Source organism: Notolepis coatsorum (genome assembly GCF_963971535.1).
Source record: "Notolepis coatsorum genome assembly, chromosome: 4".
Taxonomy (NCBI): domain Eukaryota; kingdom Metazoa; phylum Chordata; class Actinopteri; order Aulopiformes; family Paralepididae; genus Notolepis; species Notolepis coatsorum.
Window position 1 is genome coordinate 134,811,041 of NC_140168.1, and position 19,322 is coordinate 134,830,362.

The following is a 19,322-nucleotide window of genomic DNA, read 5'->3' on the forward strand; positions in this document are numbered from 1 at the left end:
ATCTAATCCTTCTATATACCTACTATATACCTGCATCTAATCCTTCTATATACCTACTATACACCTGCATCTAATCCTTCTATATACCTACTATACACCTGCATCTAATCCTTCTATATACCTACTAATACACCTGCATCTAATCCTTCTATATACCACCTACTATATACCTGCATCTAATCCTTCTATATACCTACTATACACCTGCATCTAATCCTTCTATATACCTACTAATACACCTGCATCTAATCCTTCTATATACCTACTATACACCTGCATCTAATCCTTCTATATACCTACTAATACACCTGCATCTAATCCTTCTATATACCACCTACTATACACCTGCATCTAATCCTTCTATATACCTACTATACACCTGCATCTAATCCTTCTATATACCTACTATCAGGGCCGCCTCAGGGGGTGTGCGAGCAGTGCGGTCGCACAGGGCCTTGCGGGAAGGGGGGCCTCGCACAATTTTTTTTTTTTTTTTTTTTTTTTTTTTGCGAGGCCCCCCTTCCCGCGAGGCCCTTTTTCATCACATACCTAAAATCTAGTTTTGCTTATATGCTTATATATTTCACATTAGACACGTTCCTGGCTCTGAGGCTCTGCAGGCAGCAGAATTGGTTTCAATGAGGGGAGGGGTTACAGGTAAGGTAGCGTCTGTTGAGTTCATTGTGTGTGTCTGTGTGCGTGCCGGGGGGTGGGGGGGGGGTGTGAACCGACTCATTGCCAGACGTGAGCGATTCGACTCACGCTCACGGCAATGAATCGGCTCTTATGAACGAGTCGCTCATGACCGACCCATCACTAGCGTCTGACTATTTCGCGCGTGCAGCATTGGAGGTTATGCCAGCCAAGATGAAGAGGACATCGTTCGGCAGATGGACTGAAGATGAAAGTTGTTGCATGTTAGACAGTTCAGTCAGGCTAGCCATCCCGGCTAAAGACAGGGACAGCTAGTTAGCTTTAGCTACATTATAATATTAAGTGTGGTTCAGTCGGGATATAGCCATGATGATGTCGGCTAGTAGCTAGCTTAGCTAAAGGCTAACTAGCGTTAGCTAACCTAGAGACAGCGCGTGCAGCATTGTTATGCCAAGATGAAGAGGATGGTCGTTCGGCAGATGAACTTCGTCAACTCCACGCGGTTGTCTCCATCCTCTTGGACGTTTGGTGAGTTTTTAATGCACTCTATTCTATTCCCGCCGTGGATATCTCTCTCTCTCTCTCTCTCTCTCTCTCTCTCTCTCTCTCTCTCTCTGGAGCCAAACTGGCCGACTAGCTGTTGTAGTACTAGTAGCTAACGGTGTGTGGCCTGGTGTCAGCACCTGTATTGCTTTTCTCACGTTGTACAGTTTTTCAGTGGTAGCCGCATAGCTTGCTTCTGCGTTAGCTAATGGTTAGCGATAGCCGGGTTGAGCTAACTGTTAGCCAGTTAGCTGTTTAGCTACGATGTTAGCTGCCGGCTGCGCTCGGCTGGGAACGTTAGTTTGATGCTATCAGTTAGCCTAGAGTTAGCTTGTGCTACGACCATTGACATTAGCCGTGAGAATAGCAGGGGGTTCTGGCACTCTGACTACGACATCATCTTTGACAGAAGATGTAGTCGGGCCTGCACCATGACAAGGCTCCGGCCATAGCTTCTTTTTGTCCCGCCAGCGAGAGGCCTTTCGTCAACGTGGAGACCTGTGTTGCGGCCTTTCGCCCTGCGTTCCTTGGTGCAGGTAAGATGCCACTCTTCCTTCCTTCCCCTCCCGAATGTTTTGTTAATAACGATGTTTTTTTCCAGGCAAAACATATGTTACTTCACAACATTTGGAGATACGACATGTGCTGTGTGTGAATTGTCTTGGTCGTTTGCGTAGCTTGGGTAGCGTTGGGCCGTTGGCCAAAGCTGTGTGTGGCCTGGTGTCAGTACCTGGCTAGCCTATTTAGCTGATGTTGGCCATTGGCTCCGAGTCCTTGCTACTTTGTTTTCTCTGGTATAGACCCTCTTCTCTTTGGATTTAAGTGTTGATCTTTGTCCTTTTGGATCTATGTATATTCATGTTGCCTTTGTGAAGTTATCTTTTCCTTCTGTTTTGTTCTTCCATTAAAAGTTGAATATCCTTTAGGGGCTCATCTTTGCTTATCTCTCTCATACATGCTCTCTCTCTAACACACACACACACACACACGACAAACACACATGCTCTCTCTCTCTCTCTCTCTCTCTCTCTCTCTCTCTCTCTCTCTCTCTCTCTCTCTCTCTCTCTCTCTCTCTCTCTCTTTCTAACACACACAGTCTGCCTATGGCGGCCTTTCTCGATGGCTAGGCTGTGCTCGCTGAGTCTGTACCTAGTCAAGGATCTTCAGTCACAGTGCTCAGGTATTCTGCCACTGTGTACTCTCTGTTTAGGGCCAAATAGCATTTCAATTTCTTTCCAATGTGTGTCTCTCTCTCTCTCTCTCTCTCTCTCTCTCTCTCTCTGTACACTGTATATTGACTGTAGAACGGGAGCTCTCTCTCGCTCTGTCTCTTGCTATATGTTGACTGTATCATGCCCAGCCTCGGGCAGTGCTATTATTTAAGAATATGTTGGGGGGGGGGGGGGGGGGGCCTCGCGTTTAAATCTCACACAGGGCCTCGCATTTCTCCCTGCCGGCCCTGCCTACTATACACCTGCATCTAATCCTTCTATATACCTACTATACACCTGCATCTAATCCTTCTCTATACCTACTATACACCTGTGTTACGGTTTGGTAGGTGTGTTGGACCCAGGTGCAGTGCAGAACAGAGAAGACACCAGGCAGGTGTAGGTTTTAAAACAAAGGACTACTCTTTTATTTGAGTAGATAAATGAACACGCATATGATGGCGGATAAACAAAAGGGGAGAAATCTCCGTCTCCAAAACACGTTAAATAATTCTCACAATACATAAAGTAATCTACACAATAACCCGGGGAAAATAAAGGGGAGAAAGCAAGGTCTCCAAAACACGCTAAATGGTAAACACGTCAAACGACGCTGCTGCACAGGGACGTGCACAGGACTTTCGAGGGGCAGGTGCTCAAAGGCTGAAAAGAGCACTATACCTGTGTGTGTTTTAACCGAGCACGCGTAGCGCACAAGCCCGATTTTTAAGGGCCCTTTTCTAACTATAATAATCAGTGCAGGAGCTCACTTATCCTTGAAAGACACTTTTATCACTGACTTAAAAGGCCCATACATCTCCATGAATGTTCAGGGGGGAGGGAATAAGTGCTTACCCTACAGACCCCAAGAAGTGCTGTATATTCTGTATTGTTTAATATAAATGCATTTTTTATTCCAATCCCGATTTGTATTTGAGATTCCCAAATCCCATCGGACTTTACTTCTTCGTGTCCCTCAATGAGTGTAATACCAGCATTCAACTGTATGGGCCACAGCGGTTTCTATCATCATCATCATCACCACCCACGCTATGCATAAAATATATAGGTCCGTGGAGAGGCACGCTGAGGAGGCTGTGTAAACTGCAATGGAATATGGGGCATCTCTCTCTCTTTACCTAATATTTTGATTCTATCCTGACATCTTTCAGTTGGAAGGGCAGTCTATATGCGTAACGGTAAAAATATATATATATATATATATATATATATATTTTTTTAATGGCACTTTTTTATGAGGCTCAAAAAGGCAGGTGCTCAAGCACCCCTTGGGCTCTATGTGTGCACGTGCCTGGTGCTGCATATACACGCGATAATATAAACTTTCAATAACAAATTAATTCGGCAATCAAAGTGACACAGCGACTCAGACACATAGTGAACGTACTTATCCTCCGTGACAAGGAGCGACAAGGCTTACACATGGACAGTTTGGTGATCGACTGACAGGGTTTGTGTGACACAGGGGAGAATATATGAAGGGATATTAACGAGCCATCACCACCACCGAGCCATCACCACCAGGCCAGCCCCAGCCTACCAGCTACCAGCCACCAGGCCAGCCCCAGCCTACCAGCTACCACCACCAGGCCAGCTCCAGGCTATACACTCTACTTTTCCTTCATCTTTGTTTGTAATTTGTAAATAGTGTTTTGCCTGCTACAAGGGACCTCTTTGCATATTTGCCGCTAGAAAAGTGTACTCTCACTACCAAAATGGCTGTACTAGGCCCTAGGCGTTTGATCACTGTGATTCTAGTCCTATTAGGTAGAATGTCATTTTCTCCAGAAAACCACAGTAATCCAAGCCAACTGGAGGAAAAAACATGGCAAACTGAATCATCTGTGCTAAACTATCAGTTAAACTATCAGCCCATTGTAACCAGCAGAATGCTTACTCTGTTATACCTTGACAGTATACATACTAGATGCTTTCCTACAGGTCGAAAAGTTAAACTAAGCAAATACTCCACTGATCCAGTTCAGCAATGCCTGTTTGTGATCCTAGTTTTAAGTGGGGATATCCAAACAAACCCTGGTCCTTCAATTGATACTTGTGGGTCATGTTACAAGCACATCCAAACAAAACAAAGAGGTATATGCTGTGATGACTGCAATAACTGGTATCACCCAAAATGTATCAATATGTCTGTGAAAGAATACAACCACTTAGCTAAATCATATCTTAAGTGGTTTTGCAATCTGTGTACACTACCCATGTTCAGTGATTCATTTTTTAAGGATAATCTGTTCACAGAGGACTGTTCAGCCTCCAATAGACCTACAAGTCCAGGCCAGGTCTCACCATCCTCAACAACCCAAAATGATCCTTTTGAACACTTTAACAAAAAGGGTTTGCATATCATTCATCTGAATGCACGCAGCCTGATACCAAAACTACCTGAAGTGCAAATAAAGGCATCTGTGATTGCAATAACTGAAAGTTGGCTTGATGATAGTGTACCGGACAATGAAATTATAATACCTGGATTTGTTGTGACTAGGAATGACCGAAATAGGGAAGGAGGTGGGGTCTGCCTCTACATACGTGCCGATATTGCATTCAACCCCAGGCATGATTTACATAGAGATGACTTAGAAACAGTCTGGATTGATATACTGTTACCAAAATCACAACCTATTCTGGTCGGTTGTTGCTATCGACCCCCGAAATGCTCAAATTTTGTTCATCTTCTCGAGAAGTCCTGTGCAAATGCAGACCGTTTTCTAGATCAAGAGGTTATTGTCACTGGTGATTTTAACTGTAATGTCCATCCAACTAGTCATTTAAACAATGGTCTACGTGCAGATTTTATGAATTTTTGCTCAGTTTTAGATTTTACACAATTGATTGATAATTTTACCAGAATTACTAAGACTAGCAGATCTATCATTGACCTGATCTTGTCATCTGACAAAGAAAAAATCTGGGGTGCTACCTTTAGGAATCAGTGACCATTTTGTCACATACTGCACAAGAAAGATCTGTTACAGCCAGATAGGCAAACACAGCACGGTTAGGATCAGGTCAATGAAAAAGTACAACCTGGAACATTTCCAACAACTATTGCAGTCTGAAGACTGGAGTCAGGTTACAGAGTGCGACAAAGCTCAGGAAGCTTGGATAATTTTTAAAGAAATATTTCTATCGGTTTTAGACAAAGTATGTCCCATCAGGCTTGTCAGAGTCAAACAATGTTCCAAACCCTGGATGGATTCAGACATCTTAGAACAAATTCGGTTAAGAGACAAAATTCTGGCAACATTTAGAAAATGCGGCGATAGCGCTCTATTCCATGAGTATCGACACATGCGAAATAGAGTAACCAGCCTGGTAAAAAAGGCCAAAACAGAATACTACAAAACAAAATTCCAAGAAGTGAAAAACTCCCCCAAAGAACTTTGGCAAACTCTAAAAAATCTGGGGGCTCCCATTAGAAACAATTGTTCAGCTTCTTCAAAGATTGGGTTGGATATTGATAATGAAATTTGCTTTGACAGTGCAAGGGTGGCCCAAAAATTCAATGATTTTTTCACTACAGTGGCATCAACACTTGTGAAGAAGTTACCCGAACCCACTGGACAGTTTGGTAGTAGTCATGTATTTAATTATTATTCAGATAAGGTTGCACAGGATTCCTTCAAATTACAACTAGTGGACATGGCTCTGGTAGAAAAAATTATCAATACCCTAGGCAAGGACAAAGCTACTGGAATAGACGGCTTACCAGTGAGGTTTATCAAAGACGGAGCAAACCAGATTAGTGAACCTCTAACACATATCATCAACCTATCACTGAAACAGGGTATCGTACCCGACGACTTCAAATGTGCCAGAGTGGTTCCACTACACAAAAAAGGATATAGGACAAATGAGGGAAACTATCGTCCAGTTTCTATTCTCAGCGTCATCTCCAAAGTTCTTGAGAAGGTCATATTTAATCAAATATCAGATTTTCTTAAACAGACAGATCTCCTTTATCAATTCCAGTCTGGCTTTTGCCCTGGGTATTCTACGGATGCTTTCCTGATTGATCTCACTGACCATATTCGAACCCAGATGGACTGTGGCAAACTAACTGGCATGGTTCTGATTGACCTGCAGAAAGCGTTTGATACTGTTGACCATTAGATCCTGCTTGAGAAGCTCAAAGCCTGTGGGATGGACGATGGGTCGGTGAGATGGTTCAGGTCGTACTTGACTGGGAGGACCCAGGTTGTGAACATAAATGGTGTCGCATCTTCATATAATGAAATAACAAGTGGGGTGCCGCAAGGCAGCATCCTTGCTCCATTGCTCTTTTCACTATATGTTAATGACATGGTGTCTGCAGTATCCTGCAGACTCCTACTGTATGCTGACGACTCAGCACTTCTGGTGTCTGGAGACGACATGGCAGAAATTCAAGCCGGTCTCAGTAGGGAGCTGGAAAGCCTTCACAAATGGTTAGTTGACAACAGATTATCGATTTACCTTGGAAAAACTGAGTCAATTCTATTCAGCTCAAAACATAAATTAAAGGAATGTTCCCGACTTGAGATCAGCTGTAATGGCTTCAGTGTCGAGTCTAGAGACTGTGTTAAATACCTAGGTGCAGACCTCGACCAAACACTCTCAGGGAAAACAATGGCCCTGAAGGTGATCAAAAAAGTTAACACAAGGGTGACATTTTTGCACAGAAAAAAGAGGTTCTTATCACTGGAAACTATGAAATTGCTTGCCAACTGCGTGATCCTCAGCCAATATGATTATGCATGTACGTACTGGTATAGTGGTGTTACAGTGGCAAGTAAACACAGGCTACAAACCAGCCAAAATAAGACCATACGATTGGTCCTAAATCTGCCACCTCGAACCCATATTGAGCCATGTCACTTCAATGAGGTGGGATGGCTCCCTGTGGAGCAGAGGGTCTCCTTTCTGAAACTGGGACATATGTATAAAATGTTAAATGGATCTGCCCCCAGATATTTATGTTCTCGCATTGTCCTGCGTGGCCAGGTCCACGGACGACAGTTACGGTCTGGACAGCTCTCAGTTTATGAGCCTAGAAAGGGTTCCTATTCACAGAATGGCTTTCTGTCTACAGCCTGCCGGCTGTGGAACTCTCTGCCCAGGGCCATCCAAAACTCCCCCACTATTGCTGTCTTCAAAAGGGGTGTGAAGCGACATCTGCAACAATAGGTTGCAGAGGGTGCTTGGCCACCACTCTTGAAGAACAGGAACATGACATGCTGTAATGAGGCTCTTTCAGAAAATTGTGTTGTCTATTTTATCTACTTGTTGTATCTATCTTATCTTCTTAACTCTTTCTTTGTGATTTATTGTATTCTTCTTGGGACCATGTTGGAAACAAGTCGACAGACTTTCACATGTTATCCTTGTACCCCTTGTTTTTATACTTTTGTATAAATTGTATGTACTAAATCAAAATCAAATTAATCATCAAATCAAATCACCAGGTACCAACAATGAGTGTAATTAACACTTTCTATGCCACTCACGAGATTTCTCAGATTTTTTTTCTTTTTTTCTTTAGCGATCTGAAATCATATTGCATCACGCGAGCCTACCCTAGTATACCCGAGTGCCGCCGGCGATCAGATGTGGAAAAAAGCGCCCCCTATCGTCTCCCAGATGACATAAGGGATTTTGGAATGGACTCAATGAAAATGGATGGGGGAAAAAATCCTGTACTCCACATTTTCCAGTCCACTGATCTAGCCGGGGTTACCACAGTTCATTCTGGATCCTCTGAGCCCCGCGGAATCATGTGTACTACTGTATCACGTTGGATCCATACACTTATCGATTTCTTCGAATGGTGATCAGGAATTGGAATATACCAGTTGGATACCATCTGATGTCAGGTAAGGAATCTATGTTATCAGTGTTAGGATAATCAGACTCATTTTGATGAAGATATAAGCTGTTTTGTGAAATGGGCTCTATCGGTTTCACTGTAAAAATCCAAGAGGAAATGAACACAGCGATTATCCGTGTGCGGCTCGAATGTGCGTGCGTGCACGTATAATATTGATCATCTAGCGTTTATTTGAAAACGATTCATAAATAGGCCGACAAATATCAACGTTCTGGAATATTCCAGTAAAAGACGATTATCATAGAATGGTCCAGAATGGACTGTTTTTTACCTTAAAACGGGTGCTTTTCAAAATGCTCTCAAACGGAAAAGAAGCGATAAAAAACCAATCTGCCTTGACAGCACTGACTGGAAAAGGATTCTTTGATAAGCGACGGGCAGATTAGACACATAGCCATAATTTAAAACATAGATTAGGCGATATTAAGCGTAACATTGGCGCCGATGGTGGCATTCAAGAGCTAACTCTGGCGCCACCGCGTGGCACTGAAAGTGTTAAGACAGGTAGACACGGCAATTACCCACCAGGTAACGCTAGAGGCTCGCTCACTGAGCAGAGCAAAGCCCAAACGTTACACACCTGCATCTAATCCTTCTATATACCTACTATACACCTGTATATAATCCTTCTATATACCCACTATATACCTGTATATAATCCTTCTATATTCATTCAATCTTTATTTATACTCGATAATACACTGAGTAATTAAACTCATTTAGAGTGCCGTCGAGATGTTACATTCACAAGTGTCACAGTGTGTTCTTAAATATAAAGACATCAGACAATCAGAATAATTAAGAGCACATTTTAAAATACATTAAAAAAAATACTTTTAAAAGAATAAAATAACAAAAAATGTAAACAGAGGTAATAATTTAAAAACAATTTCATATTCTGGTGACCTGACTGGTCATTAAGGTTCTAAACCGACCCATAGACACTAGAGTGTCTAGTTTCAGTGTTTCCTGCAGGGTATTCCATGATGTAGGGGCAGAAAAGCCTAAAGCAGATCTACCAAGTTCAGTACAAACTCTAGGCACTCTAAGTGTAAGCCAAAAACTGGATCGTGTACGACAGGGTCCAGTGGTCCATTCCAATAAAGAACTAATATAATTTGGACAATCTCTAATTATGGCTTTATAAATAAAAAGATTCCAATGCAACTTACGTCTCTCTGCCAGAGAGGCCCACCCGACCTTATTATATACAATGGTGATACATCTAATGGCTGAATGGTAAACAGAGTCTAGGGCTTAAGAGTGGAAGCCGCTGCATGTCTGGCTTTGGAAAACAACATGAATTTAGTTTTACTGGCATTAAGCACCAATTTTAGACTAATACGTGCATCTTGCATGGCGTCAAAGGAGAGTTGTAAATATTTAGTGGCCAGTTGCACAGAATCAGCAGTACAATAGAGAACTGTGTCATCCGTGTAAAGGTGGCTTTGACAGCTGCTCAGAAATCCTTCTATATATCTACTATACACCTGCATATAACCCATATAACTCTGTATGATACCTTGTACAATAATGCTGTATATACCATATATATATACTGTTACATTTGCACTCTGGTTGGATGCTAAACATCTTTTTGTTGTATTGTATTTGTGCTGAATAATGACGATTTGAATCTAATCTAATCTAATCATACAGTATTTCTAACCTCTACTTATTGAAATAGTGATACTAAATTACCCCCCACCTGTACATTGTATATTACAATTAAGGGCACACAACATCATATTAGTTTATATGCGGACAACGTAATATTGTTCATGCAAAACCCTACCACCTCAATGCAATCTGGCAATCTATCGGGATTTAGGATAAATTGGCCAAAGTCAGCCTTCCTACCACTTAATGCCCCTGCAAAGAATATACTCCTTCCAGAAAAAATACCAATGGTAAAACACTTCAGATGTTTAGGAGTTGAGGTATTCCCTACTATAAGCCAAACGGTGAAATACAATTACACAAAATTCCAAGATAAGATCAAATACGACTTTGACAGGTGGTCCAAACTTAAAAACTCAGTACAGGCACGAGTATCAATAGTTAAGATGGATGTTTTACCTAGAATCAACTTCATTAGCTCAATGTTACCGTTACCCCCTCCTGATGGTTACTGGAAAAAATTACACTCCACCGCATATAAATGTATTTGGAATAACAAACCTCCACGAATAAAAAGATCCACCGCACAGAGAAACAAAGCCGACGGAGGTTTAGCATTTCCAGACTTTCACCACTATTTTAAAGCGTACTCTTTAAGACCACTGACAACCTGGTTTGACTCCCAAGCATCTGTATCCTGGAGAAACTTAGAAGAAAATATAGTAGCACCACATAGACTGCAGGACATAGTATACACCATATTATCAATTAAGCAATGCGAATTGAAATTTGGCCCCCTTATTACACATGTGATCCGGATATGGCGTGAAACAAAAAAAAAATATTCTAACCAACATAAATGGCATAGCCATACTCCCCTATTCAATAACAATGCACTCCTTATTGGAAAACGACCTATCAGATACACCAAATGGGAAAAGCAGGGCATACACACATTGGGAGATGTTTTCAACAAACGGGTTTTTTGTAGCTATCAAGATATACATAACAAATTTAACCTCACCAGTTCCACATATTATTTTTACGCACAGTTATTGGATTGTTTGAAGGCTCATGGAGTCCCATTAAGGATACCAATTGAGCACCACAGATATCACAAATTATTCTATGAAAGAGAGACATCGAGAGGCTTCTTATCTGATTTTTATCATCACTTACTAACGTCTTCGTATGGAATCCTTCCCCTAGACTCAGTCTGGAGGAGGGATATACCAGACTTGGAAATAGATTTTGATTGGCAAGAAGTCTGGGCAAACGTTCGAATTGCGTCACGCAACCCGGACCATCAACAAATTAATCTTAATTATATTCATAGGACATACCTGACTCCTATAAGATTGAACAGAATGGGACTTAAACAAGATTCTCTATGTTCCTTATGTACAAATGGGGATGAGGGTACATTTATGCACATGTATTGGGATTGCCCACCGGTTAAGATATTCTGGGAAGAAGTGACCCAGCAATTATCAGAATTCTTATTTCTGAACATACCTGTACATCCCTCTGTATTGCTGTTGAATGATGTTTTTCAGTTTGCAGCCCCTATACAGCTAAAGAGACTAGTTTTATCCGGTCTCACAGCTGCTAAAAAGCTGATAGCATCACGATGGATTCAACTGGATAAAATGTGCCGGAAGGTATGGGTTCTTACCTATCTCGATGTGATTTATCTAGAGATATCTACAGCAAGAATTTTAGGTGTCAGTGAATCCAACATTGCAATCTGGTTAGAAGTGGTGGAGAGAATAAAAGCTAGCATATGAATTGTAGTGCCTGGTTAGAAACGAATGAAAATGGATGGATTATCCAAGTGGGGGTCCGGGGGGGGGAGAGCGAGCAAGAGCATATGTATGTATTGTATTAGATAGCAAGTATTAGGTATATATCTCGTAAACTACATTTATATTGATTCAAATGGTGATTTACATTGGATGTTTACTGTTAATGCTTGTGTGTCTAATTTTATGATATGTTTTAAAAAATAATACAAAAAAAATACAAAAAAAAGAAAAAAACGTTTCTATGTAGACATGTGACACATCCACAAAGGTGTGGTATCTCTTACTTCCTGTTGTCATTCCAAGTAACTGCTCATCGTCTGTCAGAGATGCTGCAACATTCTCCGTCTCCACTCAGCCTTGACTCAAAGCCTTCTGGGTTGAAAGATCAGGTGTAATTCGGTGCCACACGGCCGTCACATCTGTCAATATCTGTCACCTATGGACAGTAAGTAAGCTAAAAACGTACCTCTCCACCTTAGCCTTTTAATACACTCTGCCACTTAGACTCATTACATCCATAGTAATACTATGATTATTGTAAATGAGAGCTATTTTATTGCATGGCACTATTGCACTATTTTATGTCTATTTCTATGATTATTGCACTATAAATGAGAGCTATTTTATTGCACTGCTCTTATTCTGTCTATTCTATACTCATTTTATGTCTGTACTTCATGCATTAATTTTATTTAGTCAATTATCTTATGCCTGGCTATATTTATGCCAATTTTATGCACATTTTGTGCCTATGTCTATTTTATGGCTATCACCATGGCTATCACCATGGACATTCTCATCCCTACTCCCCCAATCAAGCAGATGCGTTCCATAACATTCCGTAATCTCAAATCCATCCACCCCTCCTCTCTCTCCTCCCTACTGACTGACACCATCCCTGATGCCTCCCTCTTACAGCATGACCTGGTCAACATCTACAACAACACTCTCTCCTCCTGTCTCAATCAGCTCGCCCCAATCAAAACCAAGTCTGTCTCCTTCATTCACTCCGCCCCCTGGTACACCGATCACCTACACCACCTTAAATCCAAGGGCCGCCAGCTCGAACGGCTATCTAATAAAACCGGTCTCACTGTCCATAAAGAGGCCTACAGACAACATCAACAGCTCTACAAAGACGCCCTCAACTCTGCACGCTCCTCCCAATACTCCGCTATCATACAGTCTGGCAGCAACAACCCCAGGACTCTGTTTTCCACCATCAACACACTTCTTAAACCCTCTGACACAATCTCCTGTTCCTTCACTGTCAGTAAATGTGTCTCCTATCTGTCACATCTCCAAAAAAAAATTGACAAAATCCACACCCAACTAACAATTGCCTCCGCCAACAGCAATGAAAACAATGAAAACTTCTACCTGCATCCTGGACCCTATCCCCTCCATCCTAGTCAAGGCTTGTCTCCCTGCCCTTTCTCCCCTAATCACCTCCATTGTAAACACCTCTCTGACCACTGGCCTATTTCCCCCCGCCCTCAAAATTGCTTCTGTCACCCCCCTACTAAAAAAACCCGGTCTCAACCCTGAAACCCTTGATAATTTCCGCCCCATTTCCAACCTCCCCTTCCTCTAAAAAATAATTGAGCGAGCCATTGCCTCCCAATTAAAATCCTACCTCGACAACAATAACCTTTATGATACATTTCAATCCGGATTCCGTACCAAACATAGCACCGAAACTGCTCTTCTAAAGGTCACCAACGACATACTCCTCTCTGCCGACTCTGGTTCCCTCTCCATCCTCATTCTCCTAGACCTCAGCGCTGCTTTTGACACCATCAGTCACCCCATCCTCATCACTCGTCTCCAGTCCTCCGTTGGCATCTCCGGAATCCCCCTCACCTTGCTCCAATCATACCTCTCACACAGGCACCAATTCATCTCTATCAACAACTGCAAATCCCCCACTGCCCCCATCACTCATGGTGTCCCCCAAGGCTCAGTACTTGGTCCCCTGCTCTTCATCCTCTACATCCTTCCACTTGGTCTGCTTCTCCGCCAACATGGCCTGCGTTTTCACTGTTATGCAGACGACACTCAGCTCTACCTCTCCACCAAGACTATCACTCCAGCCACTCTCTCCACCCTCATCACCTGCCTCACAGACATCAAAACATGGATGCAAAATAACGTTCTCAAATTAAACTGCAATAAATCAGAAATCATCATTATCGGTCCAAAATCCCTCACCAGCCACACCCAGGATTTCACCCTAAATATTGATGGTACCATTGTCACCCCCTCCACTCACGTCCGTAACCTTGGCATCATCCTGGACTCCACCCTTTCTTTCCTCCCCCATGTGAACCACATAACCAAATCTGCCTTCTATCACCTCCGGAACATTGCTCGTCTTCGCCCCTCCCTATCACTCTCCGCTGCTGAAACACTGGTTCATGCATTCATATCATCAAGACTAGATTACTGCAACACTATTCTCAATAAACTCCAATATGTCCAAAACTCTGCTGCCCGCATGCTCACCTCCACCCGTCGCTCTGATCACATCACCCCTGTCCTCCACGACCTCCACTGGCTTCCAATCAAATACAGGATACATTTAAAAATACTACTCATCACATTTAAAGCCCTCAACAACCTTGCCCCTCCCTACCTGTCCGACCTCCTCCACCGTCACACGCCCACCCGTCGCCTTAGGTCTGCAGATGCCAACCTCCTAACACCTCCCACGACCAAGCTCCGGACCTGGGGCGACAGGGCCTTTGCTGCTGCTGCCCCCTCCCTCTGGAATGCCCTCCCCAGCCATATCCGTGATGCAATGACACTGACATCTTTTAAATCAGCCCTCAAAACCCACCTTTTCAATCTTGCTTTTGACCTCTAATTCTGTCGGTTTTATTTTATTTTGTCATGTATTATTTTTGTTCTGTTTTGTTCTGTTTTTTTTGTTTTGCCATAGTTTGTCTCTCCTGCCCATGTGAAGCGTCTTTGAGCACCTGGAAAAGCGCTATATAAAATAGATGTATTATTATGTCAATTTATGTCTACATTATTGCTGTGAAGCACTTTGGGCTGCAATTCTTGTATGAAAGGTGCTATACAAATAAAGCTTTTTATTATTATTATTATTATTATTATTATTATTATTATTATTATTATTATTATTATTATTATTATTATTATTATTATTATTATTATTATTAATAATAATAATAATAATAATAATAATAATTATTATTATTATTATTATTATTATTATTATTATTATTATTATTATTATTATTATTATTATTATTATTATTATTATTATTATTATTATTATTATTATTATTATTATTATTATTATTATTATTATTATTATTATTATTATTATTATTATTATTATTATTATTATTATTATTATTATTATTATTATTATTATTATTATTATTATTATTATTATTAATAGGGTTGAGTTAATAGTGCAGTAAGCAAATCTGGCTTGGGAAGACTTCTTGAAATTCGTAAAAATATCTAGGGTAGCATTAGCATTCAACCAAAAAGAAAAAAAACTTGTTTTTATCTCCACTTGATCGCTTGTGCAGGAAGTGTAATCTGTGGTGAATAGTTCCCACAGCTCACCTCAATGTCACTGGGCATGGTGCCACATACTGTAGACCTTGTAGGAATTGTACCAGGAACAGTAGGCACCTATAGTGTTCTGTACCTCGTGCATGATAAAGGTGTGATACCATCAAATAGACGAGACGATCCGGTCCACCCGTCTCCACCTCAGCCAAGCCACAGAACGGGGAGGCCATTACATTAAATAATTCATACCGGGAGATATAGCGCGAAATATAGCCCCAGTCAGGCCACTTTTAAAGCGGGCGTCTGGGAGTAACCCCACCAGGAACATTTTAGTTACAAAGACTTAATTTCCTATCAATATCTGGCCCCCCGTAAATTCGAAACTGGCCCTCCGTAAATGTCGCCTCCTAATGTACAGTTTCCTCCCCCTCAAATGTATATAGTTTCTGTTCTCTGTTAAACAGTACTGTATATTTGTATATCTTGTATGTCATACATGTAACAGTACTGTATATCTGTATGTCATGTATGTCATGAATGTCATTATGAATTGAAAATGGGGGACCCTGATGTAAACAAGACGAAAGTCTTTCTCTGGTCTGCATCCCCTTAACAATTGTGTGTGTATTGAGCCGTACTGCATTGTACCCATTCTGCAATCTGTTAAGAACATTTTCAATCAATCAATGAGCAACACACATACGGGGAGAGGTAGAGTAGGGGAGAACAGTCCATGGCCTGGTGAGACATAACAACCTTAACCTTAACCACACTGTTACCTTAAATTAACCATAACCCTAACCCTAACCCTAACCCTAACCTTAACCTTAACCTTAACCTTAACCTTAACCTTAACCCTAACTCTACCTTTCTATCTTAACCATAACGGTTGAACAAATCATCATCATCGTATTGCTGTGTTTGTATCAGGGTGGGTGGGTGTCTTAGTCTAGTGGTGAGAGCTGTGTTTGTATCAGGGTGGGTGTCTTAGTCTAGTGGTCAGAGCTGTGTTTGTATCAGGGTGGGTGTCTTAGTCTAGTGGTCAGAGCTGTGTTTGTATCAGGGTGGGTGTCTTAGTCTAGTGGTCAGAGCTGTGTTTGTATCAGGGTGGGTGTCTTAGTCTAGTGGTCAGAGCCGTGTTTGTATCAGGGTGGGTGTCTTAGTCTAGTGGTGAGAGCACTCACCCATGACTGATTGATTGATTGATTGATTGATTGAAAACTTTATTAACAGATTGCAGAATGGGTACAATACAGTACAGCTCAATACACACAATTGTTAAGGGGATGCAGACCAGAGAAAGACTTTCGTCTTGTTTACATCAGGGTCCCCCATTTTCAATTCATCAGGACATATATGACATACATGACATACAGATAGTCAGTACTGCTACATCTATACATTTATGACATACCAGATTTGCAAATACAGTACTGTTTGTGATACAGAAGGAGTCAAGAAAAGGGAGTATATACATTTGACGTAGAAACTGTACATTGGAGGAGGTTGGGTGGGGGGGGTTGGGTACGTTGGGATATTGAAACCATACTGGGTAATTTACATTGGAGGTGGTTGGGGGGGGGGGGGGCACACTGTATAAACAAGCAAAACTGTACATTGAGGGGGGGGGAGACACTGTACAAACAAACAAAATTGTACATTGGACTATTGACAAAACCATACTAGGTAAATTACTGTACATTGGAGGGGGTTGGGTTAGGATATTTACAGGGGCCAGTGTTGAATTGCAGTCTCCCGTAGGTGTCCCTTGAGAGAGGTTTTGAAAGTGGGTAGTGATCCACATTCCTTTACAGCTTTGGGTAGGGCGTTCCACATTGATGTGGCATAATTGCGAAACGTGTTTAGTCCCTTATTTGAGCCGAATCTGGGTTTAACATGATTTGTGGAGCTCCCTCTGGTGTTGTGATCGTGGTATTCACTGACCTTTGGGAAGTATTTTGTACATGGGTACCTTGGTCGTGTAGTGTATCTTGTAGACCAGGCCCATTGCAAGTTGCTGTACTCTGTCGTCTACTCTAAGCCATCCTAGGTTGTCAAAGTGGGCAGGGGTGAGGTGGGTTCTAGGAGTAAGGTCAAGCAGTAGTCTGACCAGTTTGTTTTGAGATGTTTGTAATTTTGTTTTTAGCGCCTTTGAGGTGCTTTGGTACCATGAGGTGCAAGCATAGTCGTAGTACCCCTGAATGAGTGCTCCTGCCAGAGTCTTCAGGGTATTCTTGTTTACCAGAGAGGAGATCCGGTACAAGAATCGAGTTTGTTGGTTGACTTTTTTTATTACATTGGATGCCATTCTGTCACAGGAGAGATTAGCCTCTAGGATGGAACCCAGGTAGGTAATTTCATCTTTCCTTGTTACAATATTGTCACCCACTGTAACTGAGAAGCCATCGGTCTTGCTGAGTTTGTTATTTGAACCGAAGAGAATGGACTCTGTTTTGCCCATGTGTAATGATAGTTTGTTATCAGCGAGCCATATGCAGATTCTGCCTAGTTCCGAGCTGAGGGTTTTTTCAACCTGTAACTTGTTCTTGTCAGAGACCAGCAGGGCTGAGTCGTCCGCAAACAGGAACAAGTTGCAGTCACAAGCTGACGACATGTCATTTGCATAAATTAGGAACAGTAGCGGTCCTAGTATGCTTCCTTGTGGAACACCACAGCTCACTGTGAGGGGGGGGGTAGGGTACCGTTTACCTCCACCATCTGTTCCCTCCCCTCAAGGTAGGATTGCATCCAGCTCACTGATAGACTATCAAAACCAATTGCTTTTATCTTGTCAATCAGAATGGAGTGAATCATTGTTTGTTCCACTCCCGATCGTAATATATTACTGATAAATATATTACTCTATATAACATAACGTACATTACTGTATGTACCTTTTTTCCTGTGGTTGATTAGTACTTTATTTATTTTTCTATTTTCTCCCATCCCAATTTCGTGTTTCCAATTCTCCCCTCCCCTGTCTTGAACGTTGCTCGACTATGCCCCCCACTGGTCGGTTGTAGGGAGGATAGAAGCCTTGCATCACGTGTCCCCTCCGGTACACGAGTAGGCAGCCTGTCACATCTTTTCACCTGCCAGCACGGACTCTCATTGGCGAGGTGTAACGCATTGGAGGCTCACACTACCCCCGCCACTTCCTGTCTCTGCTGTGCAGGCGTCCCCCAACCGACCTGTAGGAGTCGCTGTCCACAACGTCCAGATTACCACCCATCGACTTCCACCCGCTGACTCTGCCAATTGAGCCAGTATGACGGCTGGCCCAAGCCGGAGGCAATGCTGACACCCGGATTCGAGACCGGAGTCTCTTGCATTGGTGACGAGCGCAATGTCCGCTGTGCCACCCAGCTGCCCTGATTAGTACTTTATTTACGTTTTCTGACAACAACTGTGTTGCAGAATACTACAGCATTAGCTACTGAGGTTATTCCATCCTCACTACATCTGATAAATCTGATAAATCTGAATCCTCAATAATTTACACACGTAGGCACACATGCACACACGCACACACACACACACACACACACACACACACACAACCACACACACGCACACACACACACAAAAGAGAGAAAGAGATACTCCAGAGATTGTACCACTTCCACCATAGATGTACAGGATGTATTTTGTATTCTGATCATTGTGGATATCTGTTACATATTGCATTCAATTGTACATAAGTACAGTAAAGCTCACAGAATACAGTTATACATGATAAGTCTTAATACATTATAAACATGACTGCCTGGATGACCATACTGGGCATTGCTTAGGCTGTAATGCATTACACGTTGGTACATTATAAATATAAATATGCAGTGCATACATAATGCATTCTATAATAATCATGGTTCAACACACATCTGACGATAAACTACGGGGGAAGTGTCATCAAAGCAACGTGAAACCATCTGTCTGCCACACCTTTGCTTTCACGTGTACGTTTTGGTTGTGTGTGCAATGTGCATGTGTGTGTGTGCGTGCTAGAAAGAGGAGGCATGCTATACGGAA

At 42.1% G+C, this 19,322-nt stretch overlaps 1 protein-coding gene across 1 annotated transcript in view; it reads right to left on the minus strand.

Annotated features, from left to right (window-relative positions):
- The window catches only part of LOC311226892 (claudin domain-containing protein 1-like), a 52,271-nt gene extending 37,993 nt beyond the window's left edge, over positions 1–14,278 (minus strand). Inside the window, exon 1 of the mRNA XM_084312350.1 lies at positions 14,244–14,278. The gene's annotated coding sequence lies outside the window, so the exon portion shown is untranslated. The remainder of the gene's footprint in view (positions 1–14,243) is intronic.
- Positions 14,279–19,322: the final 5,044 nt, after the last annotated feature.